Genomic DNA, 8,700 nt, shown 5'->3' on the forward strand with positions numbered 1-8,700 from the left:
AGATATGAAGCATTTTAAGCTAATAGTCAAGTCAGTGTGATGAGATATAAAGCATTTTACGCTAATAATCACGTCAGTTTGCTGAGATATAAAGCATTTTACACTAATAGTCAAGTCAGTGTGCTGAGATATAAAGCATTTTACGCTAATAGTCAAGTCACTGTGCAGAGATATAAAGTATGTTATTAATATCATTACTTTCAAGGTTTTCATATATGTTGCAGCACCGAATCGTAAGGTCAACTGTTTTGTTTAATAGGTTAGGTTATCTATGTCTATTGTGTTTTATTCTCTATATCAATATCAACAACCTACATACTCGTGGCTTTACATATTCATCTGTAGAAAGTTTGTGATCATTTCTAAAGAACGAATGGATATCAACCATGCAAGCAATGTGTGTTTTCCGTTTACAACACTATTCTGAAATTTGTGAAACTAATACTAGTATCATATTCTTTAATAGATAATAATTCTTTTTAAAAAAATGTTAAATTCATTGAAGATTGTTAGGTTAAAGCCCTATTTTTTATTTTTGAAGTTTATTCAACATAATCTTTTTTATATCTTCTTTATCAGCTGACATTCTGCATGATTACCCACTCTATTCGTCTTGTGGGAGTGGTAAATACGACATTCTGCGTGATTACACAATCTCTTCTTCTTCGGGAGTGGGACATCTGATTTCAAGCATGATTACAAAGTCTTATCATCTTGGTAAGTGTGAGATCCGACATCCTGCATGATTACACAATATCTTCATCTTTGGAAGTGTGAGATCCGACATCCTACATAGTTACCCAATATCTTCATCTTTGGAAGTGTGAGATCTGACATCCTGCATGATTACACAATTTATTCATCTTGTGGGAGTGTGAAAGCTGTCATAACTAAGACTTGCACAATTTTAAATAAAGAGTGATTTTACCAATTCAGTGTAAAGCAAAAATGTTCATCCAAAAATAAAATTTTTGTTTTTAAAGCAACCTTTCGGAATTCACCAGTGTAATAGCAGTTGCTTGTTTGTATCAATAATTTCTTTGTTTAATAAATAAGCGTAATATTTTTTAAATATCTTGTGTGCTAAATATAGATCTTTTGAAAACATTTAAACTAATTGGCGACATTTGAACTTGTACTACTCATCTGAAGAAAACGAAGAACTAAATCTTAGCTTTGGAGAATTTTTAAAAAAAATGGAATTACTAAACTTTCAGATGACAGAGTTTTGACTCTAATATCCGAGCTAACAAATAACGTTGTCAGAAGGTTGCTAAGAGGTAGTGATTGTTTATGTGGGGAAATAACGTTCCGTCAACGTCGCTACAACTTTGCACATTATCATAATGTTAATAGTCCTCTGATAAAATTATATAAAATGAATCTACAAATGGCACTTTATACATTCATCATAACAGCATGTACAACAAAAACCGTCATTTTTCACAAAGATAATATGTAACATTTTACAACGTTGTATTAGTGTTGTGTTTAACTTTAAACTGCCAGGGTGAACACTCACTTTTTCGTAGTTTTATTTCATTTTTATTTTCAAAAGAAATAACCTAATTAAGGTTGCAATTTTTGTCGGAAAATATTTAATTAATCAGCTTTTCATGATTACTGACAAGAAGCACAATCACCTCCTTCTTAATTTTTTACGATTCTACGAACCGAAGTTTCCAGCTGTTCCTGTACCGGCAGAATAACATTCGTGACTGAGGCGATTGATTATCTGCTATTTTGAACCGTCAAGGTAAGACCTTTAATTAATTAATTAATTAATTATTCTATAATTCGCAATTTTTGTTACAAAAGTAACGTTAGTATTGTGATAAAAGAGATTCTCTTTAACTGCTTGTTGTATCATGCCTGTGAAATCATTTACGCACATGTAAACACCGATCCACGATCAGGTGCCATTTCCAAACAAAGTAAGCGTGGACTCGCGCCTCACATACAATCTATGCGTAAAATGACATAAAAAGTTAACCTAATTTTCTGACCTCAATCTGACAGGTATTGAGGGTGGCATGGTTTTAAAGAAAACTAATGACGATGTATGTGCGTGTGTATATGTGTTTGTGTGTGTGATTTGGCCTTTTACGTTGCTTTAAAATAAATTCAGTTACATCGCTACAATGTCTGCATTGTGTCAGTTTACAGTGATGTATAGCACTGGGGCATCATGCCACATAAACGTAGCATAATGTCCCACCCAGTCACATTATCCCGACACCAGGCAGACAAGTCCTAACACTAACGTTTTAATGTTGAGCACCATTTTTTAATATGTCTTTGGTATGACTCGGCTCGGGTTCGAACCCGTGATGTCCCGCATCCGAGGCGGATGATCTAACCACTTACACCACGGGAACTATATTTGATGTATTGACGTCATAAAATGCGTCCAGTTAACGATTTTTAAATATTGCATGCGCTAAGCTCTAGAACGTAAAATTTATTATTCTTGACCAAAATTATATTTTAAAAACTCAAGTATAATAAATTGAAATAAATTAAAATCCAAATTTTTAAGAAAACTTTTGTTTAGACAGATGCAAACATGATGATATGCAATGATGTAAATTAGGAAATGCACAATGAAAGGTAATTTAATTTGATAATTACAGACATGGATGAACCGAATACGTTTGATATTTTTATTTTAATAGTATCATGATATTGGTGGTAAACAATTCAATACTGCATTTTTTCAGTGATAATTATGTACAGGAGGTTTGTAACTAACATATGAATAACACCTGATATCAACTATACAGTCTACTTGCTAAGTGATAACATATGAATAACACCTGATATCAACTATACAGTCTACTTGCTAAGTGATAACATATGAAGAACACCTGATATCAACTATACAGTCTACTTGCTAAGTGATAACATGAATAAACTACTGTTACCCGAATCGATTTCACCATCCACTTGCGTGAATTGACAAGTATGTGCAAAAGTGTTATCCTGCTTGACGTTATTAAATGAAACACAAGTACCGTGAAGAAGGTTGTATTATACTAGTTGACTTTCAATATGTAAGCATTGTTGAGATGATATGTGACCTGACTTTCAATATGTAAGCAGTGTTGAGATATGTGACTCAGGCATTAAAATTATTTATCAATTTGCAGGAACCTGAGCAGAAGATGAAACAGACGGACTTTGCCGATTCTGATTTTTAATCTGAATAAAATCCAGAAAAGTAGCAGAATAATAAAAAAATTAAGTGAATGTAAACTAAATGTTGATTTGTTTTCTTTGTATCATAACAATTTGTCTGTAATTATTAAGCACCTTTAATATTTAATCATTTTAAAATCTTATTCGGTTTAGCTTAACAGTTAAATAAAAATTCTAAACGGTGCAGTGAAATTTTAAATGCCCGACTTTGAATTAATTTACGGGAGTTATCACGCATCGCTGCCTTCCAAATACGCTTGTATAATGTTGCTTGATTTGTGCACTCACGCGCCCTCGTATATTATCGCTGCTCATCTATTATGGTCAAATGACTGATGATGTTTGGTTTATCCCAAATGAAAATGGTGTAGATCCTACATCCATTATGGTGACAATGGCAGTCTTCTCCAAAATCCTGCTATCTCCTACTCCTTCTAGATTTATGGTAATGTTGAGATATTTGCAATGTTTAAATGAAGCTTTTGACTTTCTTGCCAGCAGTGGGGCATAAGGGTTTTAGAAACAGAGGCAGTTTTCAGTTTTCACTGCTTAATAGGTTTTTAATGTTGCCATAATGTTGTGTCAAAGTTTCTTTATGACGCTAAACAACAACGTTGTAGCAACATTACAGCAAGTTCACCAAATCACGTTGTGGCAACATTATACATTATTGCAGCATTGAATTGTTAGCTGTGATACTGGAAAATCAGCTACATGACATTTATCAATTAAGTCATAAATTGTTTGTCGTTTTTTTTTTTCGTATATAATAATTAGTGTTGAATATTTATCAGCAGCATACGATTCAAAAATATGTTTAATATTTTGTTATTTCAGACAGTCAGAAAAATGTTACAAAATTGCACAGAGCAACCTAGGCTCTAGCCATGCAGAAGAGAGTATGCTGTACAAAAACTATGTTTCTAAACCTGAACAGATGACTTTTCTCAGATCGTACGAACAACATGACAATCGGAATACTTCCAGCATCATATGGTAAGTCACTCGTATTTGAAATACAGTCCTATTACGCAGAATATGTACTTGTCACTATCTGCATTATCATTATACTTGTGCCATTTAACTCTGTTGTACAACAGGTCCAAAAGCTGAAGACCCAAGCTTTGCGTCTCAAAAGGCGGACATTGCCTATCTATTATTTTTATGGTCATCCTGAAGACATTTTATATCATGCTAACATGATGGAGACAATAACACAACAGTATGACACTACTTATCTTGTAAGTGATGAAGCCAACTAGATTTTGAAATACGAGAGGGAATTTCAAGAGGCTTTCTAATTTAAAGACCACTATACAAAACTGTCAATTAATACTTGTAGTGATGCGACATCAATGCAGACATCATAGGGACATTCATACCAGTTCAGGAAAAAAGGTTTGCCATTTAAAGCACCACACCAGTTCCAAGAAAATAATTTCATTCATCTTAAGTCTCCTATACCGTCAACAGAGGGAGGCACGACGTAGACGGCGCTTATGACTACATGTGCAAACAATTGCGCCTAGAGCTTTGCCAAATAGGCAGGGATTGTTTTCACAGTAGCATTATACTACATATTGCAATGATGTAAATATCGAATTGAACTTGTCAAGCGACATTTAAACTCATTATTCTGGATTGGTTTTGAAAGACCTGAGAAGACTGCATGTGTGGTACAAATTCACTCCCAGAAACCTGAACATGTAATTATTAATTCTATGTTTGAAGCCCACAAACGTCTTTGCATTAAAACCATATGGATATATGCTGTATTTGTTGTGTACTATACATGGCCAGCTGGTAAAATTTATGGTCATTTTGCCCAAGTATGGACTATTCCGTTCAACAGAATGTTGCAGTTTAGCAAATGAGCTAACCTTGATGTAAAGGCAGGTTAGGGTCTACATTGATTTGAGATGGTTACCTGTTAAACACAATGAAATATTACAATGAATATATATATGTTTTGATATTATTGTATTCTTCATGACTCCATGTCCTGTTCCTATTTTGACAAACTCTTTAAAATGATCGTAAACATTACAGGAATCAAAACATGCTAATATACCTCAAATCAAAATAAATGATGATAAGATTTTAATTTTAGAATACTTTTTGTAATTCAAATATTGTGCTTATTTGTAAAAATCTATCTCAAATATTGGTACCAAATATGATCATTACAAATCACTGCAAAGTACTGACAATGCATAATAAAACCTCAGTTGCACTAAATTAAAAGAAATACAGGTTTAAAATTGCTTATCGTTTTCTATTTGTTTTTTTTATACTCACATAGTTCTGTGTTTGTGGTATAAGTAAATGTAAAATCATATTTATTTTCATTTTCAATAAGCCTTTCAATAATCCATTTCTTATCTACGTCACTAGTTTGGCACGCATTGCAATCAAACTAAGGGAAGAATACCTTATGCACTTGCACAAGATCAAATTTGAGTCGGGCAAGTTCAAGCAAAGAAGATCAAAATGTATTTTTACTCTTCATCTAACTCTACATACATCAGTATAATTAAAACATGGCAGAGACTGTTGCCTGACCCTCTTTAGAGAACACTAGAGCCTCCTTTCAGGTTTGTTAAAAGGCAACCTGGTGTTTTGCTTTTTATTTGTCGAATCGATTCTTCTATACAATGAAACTGATCGTCTTGCTCTTCTTAGGCAATGCGTACACTCTATACAGTTAGTCAGCTTGGGATTACAGGAGCTTGTATCGTTGCTTACAAGTTACTTATAACTAATATATGTACTACAAATACGATTGATAGATACATTGTAATTTATGCTACAAGCAACTGCGATTGGGCCGAGCTTAACGCGGTCAGTATACAATGAACTCTTTCATCCCTGTTTTGGGGTCTTTCATAAATGCGACGTAGACGCTACATTGCATCAAAAATGAAACATAATAAGGGTTAATAGAACAGCCTAAATTGCATCGTCGATTTTGTTTATAATGATGCGCATATACGTTGCAGTATGAAACAGAATTAAAACAATCCTAAGAACTTTTGTTTACCTTGTCTAAAATTAAAGTTATTATGCAACAAATATTTTTCTTGACCGTTCGTTCTAAAATTAAAAAATAAAAAATCTTCCATTACTCAAGGTACGAGTCATCCGCAATTTATTTTGTCACGTTCTCGAGAGTTATTGTGCCGAAATCATTGTCTTTTTTTCGGTGATACTGAAATGAATAGAATCTATGTTGGGGTTTAAACCGAGACAAGGAAATTAAACTCACGGGTTCATATTATTTGTCGCCCTACGAGGCATAATGTAGTCCCGCGACTGGGATTTCCTTGTCCTGGTACAAACACCTACATAGCTTATTTTTCTCACCCAAGTTTTACAACTAAATTAAGATAACCCTTCATCCTTGCAATTTAGTTAGCAGATTCAAAACACGGTCTTCATCAGATACTATTATTGCTTCTTACTCTATATAAAGGTCATCAAGTTTTGTACTTGTATGCAAATCTGAATAATTATCTAAGTAGAATGTAGCTATATATACCGCTCTTAGAAAGGAAGAAAATCAAGAACAAAGTTATAATATTTATGTGTTGGAAGTATTGCGCAATCAGCGTTTCGAGCCACGTGCTTTTGTTTTGTACATGTACTACGCATTAAGACGAATATTTTAATAAGGGTAATGAGATGGCTTGCGTAGGTGTGTGTGTGAAATTGTTTTGTATGGCGTTATCAAAGTTGGAGAGACCTTAAGTTGCTTTACAAATGTATTTCGTTTTGTTATATGTCAATTGTTGATGTTGGAATTTTTACGTCAGGCACAGCAGAAGGCAGCATGGGTTTTGCTTTTAAAAGAAGTTCCTAGCGCGTGGACACCATGACTGCAACGACAGGTATGATATAACAAGACTGAGACAGCAAAACATATTTCTAAGTCGCATGTGTGAGAAATCCTATTCCGTTTGATCCCAAATTCGATAGGCTTCTTCGGTACACGTAGTGGAAGCCATCCGCAATGTTGCGTTTAGGTTTGTAACGTAATACTAATGCTTTTGCTTTAAAACCGATTTTTTCTTCTTTCAGTTATGGTGACGTTGACGTTGATTGTTTGACCACATCATCAAAAAGCTTCTTCCACATTCAAAGTGCTAGCCATCTGAAAAGTTTGCAAACGGCAGAATGTGTGAAATTAAAGTTATTGCGCGAAAAAGTAAAAGGTTAATGTAATAATATAATTTTTTATGACAAATTCTACTCTTTTGTATATAAAATAATTTTGGAACTATTTTGTCTTGAAAAATGAAAACACAATTTTAACATCAATAAATTCGTGAAAAGAATAGTTTGGGATTTCAATACATTTCTTACTGGTGAGAACTACTGAAGTACCGGTACAGAGGTAAATTATCATGATACGTAACACCGGAGATAACAATACCGCTGTACACCGCTGCGAATCTCTTGCTGTGTTTTAAAGTGTCTATGTTTTATACACTGTTTCAGTTCTTAATACAAATTGAAAACGTGCAAATCTGAAGCAAGTAAAACAAATGTTAGTAATATCTTATATGACACTGAAAGTCCATGCTAAAAGTAGTAAAAAATATTGGGGTGGGTGGATGATATTTAACGAATCAATCATAGCATTCATTTACACGATAGATGACTTATATTTGCAATCGACTTGATGATCCACGAGTAAGCATCTGCACGTTCAATGATGTGGAAGTAAATGCGTGCAAAGTGTAATTTGCAAAACCCTTTTCATCAATCTATCGTACATAAATAGCACTCTTCTTCAAATGTAATAGCAAAAATAGACATTAAACAATATGTAATACTCAAGAGGAATTTGTTCGATTTTAGAGAACTCTGGAATTTTGTAAAACTTGAAAGTCTTGTGAATTTAACGTCATATAATATTTCATATAATACATTCTTCCCCTCCATAATTCAACTAAATGAATAGGGTTCACCACAATATCAATTTATCTCCAATATTAAATCCTGTAAATAAATTTTAGCAGGCAATTAACTAGAGAAGGCTAAAACCTTTGTCTTCATTTTATTCCCTTTTTATTAATTTTTTTATTTCGCCTTTAAAGTATACGCCAGTGAAAGTCTTACATGTAACAAATAACCCAAATCTCATACATGTAACAAATAATCCATATCTCATACATGTAACAAATAATCCATATCTCCTACGTCACTTTTATAACAGTTTTAAACTACATATTATAGCGAGAAAAAGGAGTGACTGCGATTATTCTTTTCCTACTCCTCTAATTATCTCCGCCTTATGACATTTAGATTTCCCAGCCCTCATTTAAGCTAACAATACTATTTGGTAGGAGTGTAATCTGGTTCAGGTAATACATTGCTGAAATACAATAATATATTATTATTATTATTATTATTATTATTATTATATGTATTAAGTAGTTTGCGTCACTAATGTATCCATTAATTTATTGCACTAATGCACGCATGCATATATTGACGTGG

At 33.3% G+C, this 8,700-nt stretch overlaps 1 long non-coding RNA gene across 3 annotated transcripts; it reads left to right on the forward strand.

The window, feature by feature from the left end:
* Window positions 1-639: 639 nt before the first annotated feature.
* On the forward strand, window positions 640-7,532 carry LOC149788620 (uncharacterized). 3 transcript variants are annotated; one of them, XR_016424412.1, is made up of 4 exons: window positions 640-717; window positions 1,680-1,756; window positions 4,036-4,194; window positions 7,276-7,532. It is a non-coding gene; the product is annotated as an uncharacterized LOC149788620 (long non-coding RNA). The 3 variants fall into 3 exon arrangements; XR_016424411.1 differs by lacking the exon at window positions 640-717 and having other exon boundaries at window positions 755-1,756; XR_016424410.1 differs by lacking the exons at window positions 640-717; window positions 1,680-1,756 and adding an exon at window positions 3,480-3,643.
* The last annotated feature ends 1,168 nt before the right edge of the window (window positions 7,533-8,700 follow it).

Source organism: Sinohyriopsis cumingii, chromosome 11 (genome assembly GCF_028554795.1).
Source record: "Sinohyriopsis cumingii isolate HCF-2022 chromosome 11, ASM2855479v2, whole genome shotgun sequence".
NCBI classification, from domain to species: domain Eukaryota; kingdom Metazoa; phylum Mollusca; class Bivalvia; order Unionida; family Unionidae; genus Sinohyriopsis; species Sinohyriopsis cumingii.